The sequence below is a fragment of the Hevea brasiliensis genome, chromosome 6 (genome assembly GCF_030052815.1).
Source record: "Hevea brasiliensis isolate MT/VB/25A 57/8 chromosome 6, ASM3005281v1, whole genome shotgun sequence".
NCBI lineage: Eukaryota > Viridiplantae > Streptophyta > Magnoliopsida > Malpighiales > Euphorbiaceae > Hevea > Hevea brasiliensis.
The window spans coordinates 89,371,666-89,387,188 of record NC_079498.1 but is presented as its reverse complement, the minus strand read 5'-3'; the positions used below and the strand labels follow the sequence as shown (position 1 = coordinate 89,387,188).

At 32.9% G+C, this 15,523-nt stretch overlaps 1 long non-coding RNA gene across 1 annotated transcript; it reads left to right on the top strand.

Moving 5' to 3' along the window:
* The first annotated feature begins 1,734 nt into the window (after nucleotides 1-1,734).
* On the top strand, nucleotides 1,735-14,915 carry LOC131180827 (uncharacterized). Its single transcript, XR_009149504.1, has 4 exons — nucleotides 1,735-2,220; nucleotides 13,322-13,384; nucleotides 14,037-14,110; nucleotides 14,860-14,915. It is a non-coding gene; the product is annotated as an uncharacterized LOC131180827 (long non-coding RNA).
* Nucleotides 14,916-15,523: the final 608 nt, after the last annotated feature.

Below are 15,523 nucleotides of genomic sequence, written 5' to 3'. Positions count from 1 at the left end.
TTGTGTAATAATTATGTACATTAAGTAAATTAATGAAATGAAAGAATTTCATATACAAAAGTGGATGGAAATGATTATGTGAATGAATATGGAATTTGATTAAGATGTTAAATTGATAAAAAATTGAGATTATATTATTTGAGATGATTTAAACAGGTTAATGATTCAACAAGTCAATGGTTTAACAGGTCAATGGTTAATAATACGGGGAAACTCTTGCAGTTTTCTGTTAAAATTCCTTGAATTTAAATTATAATGAAATATAATTAATCTCAAATTGAATAAGATAAGATTAGGTACTTTGGCACAGGATGTGGCATTCCTTTTCTCGGCTACACTGTAGATCGGGTAAGGGGGGTGTTATATTTAGCGGTATCAGAGCAAGGTTTAGGTATTCCTAGACCTAGATAGATAAAAAAAACATAGAGTGCATGTCATGCATTGCATTCATTAAGAGTTGATGTGACACTAATACATATTTATTTTCCTATCTATTTAGGTTATAGAATGGAGTCCGAATCACAGAGGGCATTTGAGGAGGAGGTGGAAAGTCATGCCCCTGCTTGAGATGATGATAGAGGTAGGGAAGAGCCAACTACACAGGCATCTAGAGAGCCTACAGCCTCAGTAAGCTTTCTTTCAGCAGATGGCTGACTTCTTCAGACAAATGATAGGAGCCATCCCACAGGCTTAGCCTCCACAAAAGTCCCTGTGGACACTATATTTTATCCAGGCATTTTAATAAAAATGATAAAAATAATAATATCAAATTTCGATTCTTGATATGGCAATTCAATTGTTAATTTTAAAGCAAGTTTTAATTCCAAATTATAAAATTTAATCCACCTTTAATTTTCATTTGGGCCAAATCAGATTTGAATTTGAATTTGAATTTTTAATTAATTTGTTTATTTATGTGTTTTTTTATCTTAATTTAATTTAAAGAAAAAAAAAGAAAAAAAAAAGAAAAATTTCTTTTGTGCCAATTTTAATCTTGACCATCAATTTTATGAAAATTTAATTTCAAACATTAGATTTAGAATTTTTAGAAGATTGAAGAAAAATGAATAAAATTCTTGCTTTTAATCTATGTCTTTGATTCCAAATTTGATTTTCAACCATAACCTATAATTTTCTTAGGATTTAATTTCTATCCTTAGATTAAAAATTAGTTAAAACATTTTACACCTTTTAATCTTGACCCTTAATTTTTGTAAGAATTAATTGAGACATTAGGATTAAAAGTGAAAATAACAAATAGTTCAAAGTGATCTTAGCCATTCATTCTTCTTAGGAGTTAAATTGGACCATTAGATTAGGAGTTTGTTAAAGAAAAATAAAGAAAAATTCTAGTACCATTAAATCCTAACCCTTATTTTTTAGGAGATTTAATTTATACCGTTAAATCAAAAACTAGTTAAAGTAAAAGAAAAGATAAATTTTGTGCAATTTAATTTCAACCATTGATCTAATTTGTAAGAAAAAATTCTTGACACTTGGATCAAAATAAATAAAATAAAATAGTCCTAATTTAATCTAAACCTTTAATCTTTTATCTCTTTAATTTTTAACCATTAGTTTTAAGGTAAAGAAATAAAAATAAAAATAAAAATTAATTGTGGTATCTTTAAATCTCATCCCTTCATTTGGTTTCTAAAATCCGTACCCTTAATTTTAGGGTTTTATTTCCCTATAAATACCATCCTTAATTGTTCAGGAAAGGGAGGTGAATAGTTTAAAGAGCAGCAAATAGGGAAAGTAAAAAAGGGGTTTTTAAAGCTAAGTTCTCAAAACGACATAGTCCTTCCTCACAAAAGCCACTACACTCAACTCTCAAAACGACATCCATGCCCCCCTACTTTCCTCTTCTCGCAGAACCAGTGACCCATGATTTCTCAAACTTGAATCATCCCTCTCTTAGATAGGGCAGTGGAGCTCCCCCAAAACCCACAAATCTCTTCACTTATAACCCCTATTTCGAATCTTTGCACCACAGAAAGGATTCGTATTGCCCTGTTTTCCTCATTCACGACTTTGCTTCTATCTATATCACCCGAATCAAATCAACAAATTGATCCCTCTATACTGGACGCAACACTGAATCTCTATCAGAGTTGTCATTCCGCCAACCATTACTAGAGGCAGACGAAGCACTGGGGATTGTTTAAATTTCCACTCCTTTTCTTCTTACTCAGATTATTTCTTCTCTCCAGGTTTTAGGTGAAGATCAAATCTATTTCCAGTTTCATTTCAGTTTTTTTATTTAGGATTCACGTATGTTTATGGGTATTTTGTATTGTTGCATTGTGATCATTGTGATATATGGATTTCCTAATCTGTTCAAATTGTTTTGTTATTCCTGTTGATGAAAATAACATATGGTGGTTCCTTGCTGTTGTGTTAAAATTAATACTTTGGTTAATTTTGGTCGGTTCTTGGGATTGATCCATGATGAACCTTATGCAGACGAATCTCTTGTGTTGTGGAAATGGATGCTAATTTCCTATGTTCTGCATTTTTTTTTCTTCTTTTTCATGTTGGTGCTTGGACGGGTAGCGAATGGGTTCATCATATAGGTTAACCACATGGGTTCTTCATATAGGTTAACCACTAAGGATATTTGAAATAGAGTTTTTAGAACAACTAATACAGTACGTCTACTCTTATAAAGATTGTAGTAAATTAAGTTTCTTCTTAAAGTTTTTCTTTCATTCATTTATCTTTTATTCATTTTTTATTTTTATTTTTATTTTTGCTTTTGATTTTTTTTTTGTTTATAAAGATCGTATGCAAAATGTGATGTATTTGTTTGATAGTTTGTGGCTGTGTTGATAAATCATTGACACTAATGATTAGATGGTTAATATTCAAAATGAGGTATATTTATTTATATTTTTATGCGGATGTTGGTCAATGACCAATTATCTTCCTATGATTCTTTCATATGTAATTTATTCTTTGTTTTCAAAGGTTACATCCATTACAATCAATTTTGTTTCGTGATGAGATTTCAAGGGGTGTATATTCCTCACAAAGTTTCCTTTTTGTTTTAAATTACTATTATCATTATTATTCTTTTTGTTGGTTGATAAAGATTTGATAGTTATTACTTGTGGGTTTAGTTAGCTTTCTGCATTAACATCATCTACTATGATTAAATTTAATTTCTATTTTTATCATGCATAGGAGTTCACAGAATCATTGAAACATAAATGAAAAGCTTTAATAGCAATTTTTCTTTTTGAAAAAAATTATTATTTGATTCAAATAAAATTCTTTCTATAAAAAGGTTTTTTTTTTTATTTTTTGGTAGCTAAAGGGATACCCTTAAACTACTTCAATGGGGGATACCCCTTAAGTTGTTATTAATTATTAAAATCTATTTAAATCAAATAATTTTTTTTATATAATTTTTTTTAGTAGTTAAAGGGATACCCTTAAGCTACTTGAATGGGAAATACCCCTTTAATTTGTTATTAATTATTAAAATTACTTGAATTAAATAAACTTTTTATAAAAACTTTTAGTAGTTAAATAGGGTACCCCTTAAACTACTTAAATGGGGATACCCTTAATTTATTATTAATTTATTTGGACCAAATAAATTTTTGGTTTTCTTCTAAACTACTTAAATGGGGGATACCCTTAATTTATTATTTGGGCAAAATAAACTTTTTTTCCTTAAACTACTTGAGTGGGGATGCCCCTTAAATAGTTGTTAATTATTAAAATTTATTTAAATCAAATAATTTTTATATAGAAATTTTTTAGTAATTAAAGGGATACCCGTAAACTACTTGAATGGGAGATACCCCTTAAGTTGTCATTAATGATTAAAATTTATTTAAATCAAATATTTTCTTTAGTAGCTAAAGAGGACACGCCTTAAGCTACTTAAATAAGAATGTTCCTTAAATTGTTATTAATTTACTAAAATTGTTTGGGTCATTTTTTTTAGTTAAAACTTTACTTAAAAATCTAAACCCACCCCCTAGTTCATTTTTTTTTATTATTATTAGATGGAAGATGCATGAATAAATATGTAGACCAGGATGATAATTTTGTACAGGTTGTCTTTTGTTAAAAATTGGAAAATATCCAATTTTTAGGAGAAACTCTCCTGAATTTTTGATAAATTTGTAAGCAATTAATATTTGATTTAATATGTATTAAATCTCATTTATTATTAAATCATGTTCAACTCATGAATGATGAAATGTGTATGTTATTTTTTTTTTAGTTTGATTAAATTAGTAAAGGTTAATATTGTGATTAATTAGTGTCAGTGATGAGACTTTGATTTGTTTAGTGGGATACCCATGAGTGGATCAAACTCTTTAGGTATTAATTGATACATTCTTTTAATTATGGTACTGGTTAAAAGAATGAAAGCCTTGACCTTATTTTAATTTAATTTTATTTCTGTAATTGTTGAAGATGTTTAATTCATGGATTACAAAGTGTACTATTGTTAAATAATTGAACTAATAAAAGTATATTTTTAATAAAATTGGTAAATAATAAATTTATTTGAATTGATAAAAATTAAGATTATGGTTAAATTAATACCGATGATGAGACTTTGATTCGGTTTGGTGGGAATACCTGCTAAATGATCAAACTCTTTAGGCATTAAATTAACACATTCATTTTAATCGGGATACTGGTTAAAAGATTAGAAATTTTGATTTGTATTAATTCAATCCCTTCTCTACGATATTTAAATTATTTTTAAATTATTGATAATTTTTAATTAAATTAACAAAGATTAAAATTGTGGTTAATTAGTGCTGACGATGGGACTTTGACTTTATTAAGAAGGGTACCAATTAATGGGTCAAACTTTTTAGGCATTAATTAACATGTTCTTTTTTAATTGGGATACTAATTAAAATGAATCGAAGTCCTAATCTATATTAATTTAATTTTTGGATCGATAATCAAATTATACATTAAATTTTTTTAATTCTAAAATGGCTTTCATTTTTGACAATGCGTTTCTATCTTCAAAATTCATTTCTTTTAAGCAAAACTTAATTTTCAATTGGCAAATGGCTCAATGTTCAATTTTTGACATACGTTTTAAATTTTAGTAAATTTAGTTTTCATCAAGAAATTCTAGACTTTATTTTTCTAGACCCTTTTTTAAATAATTTAAAAATTATGCTTCATTCTCATAAAAATTACTGAACTGGACAGCTCCCTTCTTTATCATATTATTTTAATCATTTTCTTATACATTTTAGAAGATCAAAATTCAAAAGATTTGAATTTTTTTGGAATAGATAAAAATAATAAAAATAAATAGAGTCGAGATTCACTTATGATATCTTTTCACCTACTTTTATATCTGACTTACCCCAATAATGAGATGTTTATGCATTTTTACATTAATGCCCTTTTTTGAACAAAAATAGGGAACTAATATTATGATTTAAACTCCACTAAAATTATTTGTATTTAATTATTATGAGCATATTATTAAGTTTATCTATCCTGTTTAGGGATGACTGTGGGGTATCTAACACATTCCCTACACATATATGAACTCTGAACCCTGGATCTCTGTATTAAATGTGGTAAACACTTTTTTCAAATTTTTGTAATAATAAATGGTTTTCTTTAATTTTTCCTTAAAATTAAAGTGGTGACTTCTCACTTTCCACTTCGGTGAGAATTGCCTGGCGATCACAAAATCCTTGCAACAGTCCCATCTGGAGAAACTCAAAAAATATGAGGCAGTGGACTTCAAGGCAAAGAAAGAGGATGATCCTGCAGCAGCTGAATATTGGTTAGAGAGGACAAAAAGGATTCTTCAGCCATTGCCCTACACTTTAGAGCAGAACCTAGAGGGTGTAGTCTCCCTTCTACAGGAGAATGCCTACCAGTAGTGGGACACTGTATCTAAGATAGTGCAGCCTACAACGGTAACATGGGAGTACTTTTTCGCTGAGTTCAAGAAGAAATACATCAACCATATATACCTAGAGGCCAAAAGGAGAGAGTTTATTAATTTGAAGTAGAGGTAGCTTACAGTATCTAAGTATGAGTGGGAGTTTATGCGGTTGAGCTGCTATGCCCGTGAGGTGGTACCCATAGAGGCCGAGAGATGTCGTAAATTTGAGGAAGGATTGAATGTTAATGTAAAGCTTCATATTGTAGCACTATAGATCACAAACTTCTCTTAGATGATAGGGGCAGCTCTAAATTTAAAGAGGGTTAGAGATAATGAGCAGAGCCACCAAGATAGACAGCATAAGAGAGCCCCGGGGCAGTTTAGCTCTTCATTTGTAGCTAGTAAGAGGCTCAGGGGACCTCAGAGCCAGAGTTAGGGTCAGAGTCAGCCTCAGAGACCTAGATCATAGCCTATGCCCAAGAGAGGCCAATCAATAGTATCAGTAGCGAGTTCCTTAGGGACAATAGCCAGGGGAGTAGCTCCAGCCGTATGCAGTCACTACAATAAGAGGCATAGAGGAGAGTGTTAGTTTTTGACCGGGGGTTGTTTCCAATGTGGGGCTACAGATCACTTCCAGAAAGATTGCCCTCGGAAGAGTATTTCTACTACTCCAGCACAGACATAGAGACCTGCCCCTACAACTCAAAAGAGTAGGAGACCTGACAGGACACAAGCAGCGATCAATTCACAGAAAGCTACTTTTAAGACCGTGGAGAGGCCAGAGGCTAAGGCCCAGCACGTGCTTATTCTATGAGAGCTCTGGAGGAGCAGGATGCACCAGATGTGATCCGAGGTATCTTCTTTCTTTATGATTTACCTGTTCATGCATTGTTAGACCCATGATCCACACATTCGTATATTTGTGTTGCCTTACCAGTAGAAAAGGGAGTTCAAATAGATGAGACTGAGCATGATATCTTGGTCACTAACCCTTTAGGCCATAGTGTAGTAATGAATAATGTCTATAAGGTTATCCCTTAAGAATTCAGAGACATAAGTTTTTAGCTGACTTGATTGAGTTGCCTTTTCATGAGTTTGAAGTGATCTTGAGGATGGACTAGTTATCACGTCATCAAGCTATAGTTGATTGCCATTTAAAAAGAATTACATTGAAAACTCTCGATAATGAAGAAATCACTGTTATGGGTGAAAGGATGAATTTTTTATCTAATATCATATCAACTACTACTGTAAGGAGACCGATAAGGAAGGGTTGTGAAGCATACCTGGCACATGTGATTGATACCAGGAAGGTCGGGTTTAGTCTCTAAGATATACCCACTGTGTGTGACTTTTCGGATGTATTTTCAGAGGAATTGCCTAGTTTACTACTAGAAAGAGAAGTAGAGTTTGCAATTGAAGTAATGCTGAGTACAACACCGATATCAATTGTTCCTTATAGGATGGCATCCACAAAATTGAAGGAGTTAAAAATCTAATTGCAAGAGTTGCTGGATAAAGGGTTTATAGGCCCTAGCGTGTCACCATGGGGAGCTCCGATGTTGTTTATGAAAAAGAAGGATGGGACATTGAGATTGTGTATAGACTACTGGCAATTGAATAAAGTGATAGTGAAGAATAAGTATTATTTACCCAGAATAGATGATTTATTTGATCAGTTGAGGGGAGCAGGTGTTTTCTCCAAGATTGATATCAAATCGGGGTATCATCAGCTGAGGGTAAAGGAAGCGGATATGCCTAAGACTGCCTTCAGGACCTGGTATGGGCATTATGAATTTTTGGTGATGCCATTCGGGTTGACAAATGCATTAGCAGCATTCACGGATCTTATGAACTGTATCTTCCATTCTTATTTAGATCGGCTTGTAGTGGTCTTCATTGATGATATATTGGTGTATTCTAATGATCGGGAGGAGCATGATGAGCATCTGAAGGAGAAGAAGTTGTATGCTAAGTTGTTCAAATGTGCATTCTGGTTGAATGTGATTTCTTTCCTCAAACACATAGTATCAGCTGATGGGATTAGAATGGATCCCAAGAAAATATAAGCCAAAGTGGAATGGAAGCCACCTAAGAATGTAACAGAAGTCAGAAGCTTCTTGGGGTTAGCTGGCTACTACAGGAGATTTGTGAAAGGATTCTCCCTTATAGCAGCCCTATTGACTGAGTTACTGCATGAAAATGTGAAGTTTGACTGGAATGATAATTGTCAAGCCAGGTTTGAGAAACTGAAGGCTATGCATACTGAAGCGCTAGTGGTGACACAACCAGTTTCAGGGAAAGAGTTTGTAGTCTATAGTGATGCGTCGCATAATGGTCTTGGGTGTGTTCTGATGCAAGAAGGAAAAGTGGTTGTTTATGCTTCCAGATAGCTAAAATCACATGAAAAGAACTACCCTACTCATGATCTAGAATTGGCAGCAATTGTATTTGCATTGAAGATATGGAGGCATTACTTGTATGGTGAAAGGTTTTATATCCTCACAAATCACAAAAGTCTTAAATATTTGCCAACCCAGAAGGAACTCAACCTGAGGCAGAGAAGATGGATCGAGTTCTTAAAGGATTATGATTGTGTTATTGATTATCATCCTGGGAAGGCAAATGTGGTGGCAGATGCACTTAGTAGAAAGTCATTAGTGGCCTTAAGGACTTTGAATGCTCACTTGGCTTTGGCACAAGATGGGTCTATATTAGCCGAATTGCAAGTAAAGCCTAGTCTTCTACAGTAAGCCAAGAAGGGCAGAAGCTAGATGAGAAATGAATGACCATTATAAGCCGAACCAAAGAGGAGAAGGAAAATGAGTATGAGATAAAGGAAGATGGGTGCCTGTACTATAAAGGAAGAATATGTGTACCAGATGATAAAGAATTAAAGAAAAACATTCTGAAAGAGGCACACAATAGCTTTTATACTATGCATCCAGGGACCACAAAGATGTATTATGATTTGAAGCCCTTTTATTGGTGGCCTAGTATGAAGAAGGACATTGTTGATTATATGACCAGATGCTTAGTATGTTAGCAAGTAAAGGCAGAGCACCAAGTTTCATTAGGTTTGCTACAACCTATAATTATACCTGAGTAGAAATGAGATCGTATCACGATGGATTTTGTCAGTGGTCTACCCCTCACACAGAGAAAGCATGATGCAGTTTGGGTAATAGTAGACAGATTGACGAAGTCAACTCACTTTCTACCAGTTAGAATTGACAACTCACTAGAGAAGTTAGCAAAATTATATATAAGTGAGATAGTTCAGTTACATGGGGTGCCAGTATCCATCATATCAGACCGAGACCTGAGGTTCACATCTAGGTTTTGGAAGAAGTTACAGGAAGCCTTGGGTACACAACTGCATTACAGTATAGCTTTTCATCCTCAGAAAGATGGGCAGTCAGAGAGAGTAATCCAAATACTAGAGGACATGTTAAGAAGTTGTGTTATTGAATTTGAAGGAATTTGGGATAGGTATCTCCTATTAGCAGAATTTGCATATAACAATAGTTATTAGGCCAGTATCAAAATGTTCCCTTATGAAAAATGCAGGAGACCCTTATGTTAGACAAAATTGGGTAAAGATAAGATGGTAGGGCCAAATTTGGTGAGATAGACTGAGGAGAAGATAAAAGTGATTAGAGCTAGTTTGAAAGCTGCCTCATATAGACAGAAGTCATATGCAGATCTAAAAAGAAAGGATATAGAATATGAAGTTGGTGATAAAGTTTTCCTCAAGGTGTTACCATGGAAGAAAGTGTTGAGATTTGGGAAGAAGGGTAAGTTAAGCCTTAGGTTTATCAGTCCATACAAAATCATTGAACGTATAGGTCCAGTAGCCTATAGGCTAGCTTTACCACCAGAGCTGGACAAGATTCACAATGTATTCCATATCTCAATGCTGAGGAGATACAGATCAGATCCATCACATGCCATATCAGTAAAGGAGATTGTTATGTAGCCAGATCTGATATATGAGGAAGAACCAGTAAGAATATTAGCTCGAGAGATCAAGGAATTGAGGAACAAGCATATTCCATTGGTGAAGGTGCTCTGGAGACACCATAACGTGGAGGAAGCTACCTGGGAAAGGGAAGAAATAATGAGGCATCAGCATTCTCAACTGTTTACATCAGGTAAATTTTGATGATGAAATTTCTTTTTAGAGTGGAAGAATTAATTGTAACATCCTCACTATAGGCAGTTCCATACATTCTACTATTCCGGCGACTAAAGTCCTGCTCGCATAGCTTAGAATGTCCAAACTATACTTAAATTAGAGTAAGGAGTCATAATTAAATTAAATAAAGATCAAGTAAGGTTGAAGAAAAATAAAAGAAGTGGAGTACAAACCGGTTAAATAAACATAAAGTCCCAGCGATGGGTAACCCTACTGGGAAACAACTGTAACTTCAGTTGCTACTCCAAACTCATGCATGACCTTGTAAGGCCCTTAATTAAGATTTAAATGAGATATTATTATGAATTAATAAGTCAAGAAAATAAAAATAAATAAGCACAAATAAGCAGATTAAAAGCTAAGGTGGAAGGGAGATAATGACTTATCGGGTATTATGGAAAAGATGAACAGAAACACGATAAGAGAAAAATTTTATCAATTAAATTTAAAGGTCCAATATTAACAAAAAATGAGAGTTATTAAATTAATGAAGTAAGATTAATTTAATTAATTAAGATTATGAAAATTAAACATAATTATTAAAATAGTTAAAACCTAATGATTATGGATTTCAAAGTATTTACAATTTTTCCATTCTTCTTAATTACATCTTTGCCATTATAAGTGAAATTAATATAACTATTAAATGAAGAGATAAATATCAATTAAAAATGTCTTCTTCCACCTTATAACTAGCCGACCACTCTCTCTCTCTTATTCTCTCATTTTCTCTCAAAGTTCCACCATTGTTACTCAATTCCCAAGCTTTAATCACTTAAATCCTTTCACAATTCTCATAGGAAATCAAGAGTAAATCCTATATTAAACCTTGAATTGAAGAAAGCACACAAAAAATTCAAGGAATTTGGAAGCTTGTGAAGAGGAAGTGTTAACCCATTTTAGGTAAGCTATGTTCTAAGCTTAACTAATGGTGAATTCTTAGTATTTAAGTTTGATTGTGAAGTTTTCCTTTGAACTTGATTAAAATTATGGATTGTGATTTAAGGAGGGAAATTCGGTTGGGTGCAGACAAGAAGAGAAATCAAGGTTTGGTTAATTGGAGTTGTTTAAAGCTTATGCGCAAAGGTTAGTGCTATGAGTTTTCACAAATTCTAAAATCTATTGGTGGTTTAGTTAGGGTTTTGTATAGTTAGGGTTTTCTTTATTTGTAACCTATTTAATGTAATTGTATATATATCATGGCTATTGGCTATGTAATTGTTGGGATATGTTAACGAGATAGCAAAATAATTGATTAAATGTAATGTTGTACGTTGGGACTAGTTTTGGACAGCTTGAGTCTAGTTACTTCAAATGCTTATAACTTGAGTTACACAAATCTAATTGTTGTGAAATCAAAGCCAAATTAAAGTTGAAACCCATACCTACAACTTTTTTGTTTTGACCCAAGCCAAATTCCTAGGGTAACTTGGTTAAATTGCTAGAGCAAGTTAGAGTTGCTGAATTGGAATTTTCTGTAATTCTAATAAATTGCCCTATGACCTCTGTTTTGTAAACAGAGCATAACTCTCATTATATAAATGCAATTGAGATGATTCAAAATGTTTTAGAAACCTAAGATATAGACCTCCAACTTTGTTTTAGAGACTTTGTTCAAATTCTGGGTGTAAGATACTTGAATGTTGAGTATAAAACTGACCTGAAAACTTGAAAATATGAAAACTATAGGATACTGCATCCGTGAACAAGGGTTGATCATTTAACCATAACTCACTCTATGAAACCCCAAATTGAATAATTCTTGAACCTGTGTAATCCTAAGACACAAGAGAACAATTCATATGAGGAATACAAAGTTAAATTATGAATGTAACCTATCCAAAATAGCTTGACAAAATGAGTCCAGAATTTGTCTGGATTCTGGAATGCTTTAAAAACTAGAAATTGGTCACTTGACTAGTTTTGATAAAATAGCTATAACTTGAGCTACACAAATGCAAATTGAATGATTCTAAAGCCAAAATAAACCTAAAACATAGATTTATAAATCTCATGAAGAGGGTATGGCCTAATTCTGGCTATACCTTGGTCCAAATTATTGAAGAAATTGAAGCAATAAATTTGAAAACTATGAAATGTTAACATAATAGTTCAAAATATGAATGGTAATGAATGTCAATGGCATGAAAAACATGTATGACATATGAAATTGTATTTTGGAACTTATGCTTTCATCGTGAATGAATGATGAAATAATGAGAATGATGACTTGCTAATAATGATAAATTAGCTCGAGTATACCTAGACAGTAGTGTATGGGTTGGATAGATTGGCATGCCAAGAAGGGATGATTAGCATTACTGTATTTGGCTTTTATGCCTAGATATCATTGGCAGGCACCGAGTGTCTGATGTGGTTATCCTTTGTTCATGTTTACTTTGATGGCTTTTATGCCTAATTACATAGCATACCAGTAGGCACCGATGTGTCTGATGGTATGACGGCCCGAGGCACTGAATGTCCAACGCCAGTATAACCTGCATATCCAGTCCAAACAGTCTGATTAAAGGTTACTTGGGCACTGAAATAAATTAAAAAAGTTAAATGTTAAGATAAAGACCGGGGAAGATCTCAAGAAAATAAATATTTTTAAAGGTTATAAAAATGTATAAACATGAGGGAACAAGAAAAATATTGTAAAAGGTACTTAAAATTATTATGTGATTAAATAATGAAGTGACAACACAAAAAGTTGATACTACAAATTCTATATTTCTTCTAAATGATTCATGATTTAATTAAATGTGCATTTTCTTATATTACTTCAAGTATGAAATTATTACTTTTATTTGTATATTGTACTTTCATTCTATTAGTGCACTACTAAGCAGAATTGTTTAGCGCGATGATTTTTCCTCGCGTAGGTTCAAGTGATAAGGTCTAGTAGACTCTACAGTATAAAATTGGACATCAAATCTGAAAATTTTTAAATTGTACCTAAGAGACCTAAAATTTAAAGAAATAATCAAAACCGACAAATTTGGCACCCAAAATGTAGTATATGGGTGAAATTGAAATTCCTATACCTATTAAGCATAAAAAAGTCAACAAATTGACTTGAATAGTGTTGTGCATAGTAACCTCGAAATAAAAATTTCAAATAATGTTAGTTTAAGCATATTGGGACTAGAATTAAGTATATATGAATTAATTCTTGGATTTATTGTGAGATAAGATACTGAAATACTATAAATTACATGTTTCAGCTGAAAAAGACCTGGAAAAGGATAGGGTAAACTGAGTCAAGGCCTAGAGGCGACTCGCATCAGGTTTGTGTGCAATAACTTTTCACTTTCGATTTGCTTTTAGAAAATTTATTTGAATACATTTTGGAGCAATTTATGCTAAACAATGCTTTGAGAAATGTTGTGTTGCCTACTTTGTAAATAGAAATTTGAAATGAAAATTGATTAATGTTTTGCATGAAATATTAAATAATATGATTTTGAAATTATTTTTGATTCACACTTGGCATGGCAGTCCCTTACAATGTTCCTCCTCCATTTGTTGGGTTGAGTTTGATATTTAATCACTTTCCTCTCTCTCTGGCTTGCCAGTCTGAGGTGAGTTTGGATGAGTACTCTTTAGCTAGCTAGCCACCTCCCTCATTGATTTCGATTAGTGGGGTGAGTTTGCCTTGTCATGGTATACAACACGGCAGTTTGGAAATTTTGTGCCACGGCCTAAGTTGTGTTATTGATTGGCAACACTATGTTTATTAAATTGTTTGATCAAATTTATGTTATATTAAGCTTTGAAAATTGTGATTTGTTATAAAAGTGATTTGAAAAATTGTGAAATGTGATTGTAAGATTTTTGAATTATGAATTGTTCATAAATGTTTTATATTATGCATTTTATATTTTATTGTGCACCACTGAGTATTTTTATACTCAACTATAGCTTCTTTTACTGTCACAGATGGGGAAAAGGACATAGCAACAGAGTGAGCTGCTACAGTAATAGGAGAGCACAACTTGAAGATTTTTGTACGGGTATATTATTTATACCCATTGTGTTATGGTTGATGTAAATATGGTATTGTCATATATATGTATGTAAAATTGAGCAGTTGTATAGTAAATTATAATAATATTACCTTTTGGATTTTTATGCCTATAAATTAAATTGTGATTGCAAATTATTTATTTTAAATGCAATGTGTATAAATTAATTTGAAATATTTGGGATGACAATTTTGTTTTGAATTGTGGAGATTGGGTTGATTTGTATTGATTGAAAGTTTTGGTGGTTGAGATCTGATGAAGTGCACTATTTGGAAGTGTTTTCACAGGTTTTGAAGAACTGGTTTTTTTTTTTCAATTATAGACGGCATTCTGCCGAAATTTTTATAAAATTTGCGAAAACTTTAAATTGATTGAAGATTTGATATGTGGTTTAACTTTAAATAAAAGTTTTTTTATTTCCTACCAAAAATGCTCACCACCTTCAAAAAGTAAGAAAATTATTTTAAAATCCCTTGTAATGTATTTAATGGGTTATCGGTAGGTGAAGTTCGGTAATTCATTAAGTATACTACAGGATCATGTTATGCCTTACAAAGAGGTAAGGTGTAACATGTTTTAGTGGTATTAGAGCATGGTTTTGAAATGAATTTTGATTGTGCATGTGCATATTTCCTTTGATAAGTACAACTGCTCAAGTGTCCTAAATTGATACATATGACATATTTACATCATAAATATGCACTAATGGAGGTCGACCTCCTTGTGTTTAATCTCAGGAAGTAGAAATTCTGGAAAACGGAATGGAAGAGGGAGGTCATTCCGTAGAATAATCTATCGAGGATGAGGCCCAAGGAGAAGCCCCAGCACTCTAGAATGTGAGTGGGTCAGCCACTCCAGCTCCTCCTCAAGCATTGTAGTTTCCTACTCAGTTTGTACAGCAGATGGCTGCGTTCTTTCAATAAATGGCGAGAAACTTGCCAACACAAGCCCCAACAACACAACCACAACCCCCAGCAAGACAATATGAGAAGTTAATAAAATTTGGGGCTACAGAATTCAAAGGAACAGTGGATCCACTGGAAGCAGAATAGTGGTTAGGAGGATGGAACGGGTTTTTAAAAATCTACAGTGTGCTGAAGAGTTAAATTTCGAATATTCAGTATCACTTCTCCAAGAGGATGCATATGAATGGTGGAAAGCCACCCCCCATAGCCTAGTAGAGCCACTAGTTCTCACTTGGACAGACTTTTTGAGAGAATTCAGACAGAAATGGGTCCTCGATCCTTATATAGACATGAAGCTGCAAGAGTTTTTAAGTTTGAAGCAAGGGGACAAAACTGTAGCAGAGTATGAGTGGGATTTCTCTCTATTAAGCCACTATGCAGGAAGCCTGGTCACCACCCCCAGAGATCGGTGTAAAAGGTTTGAGGCTGGGTTGAG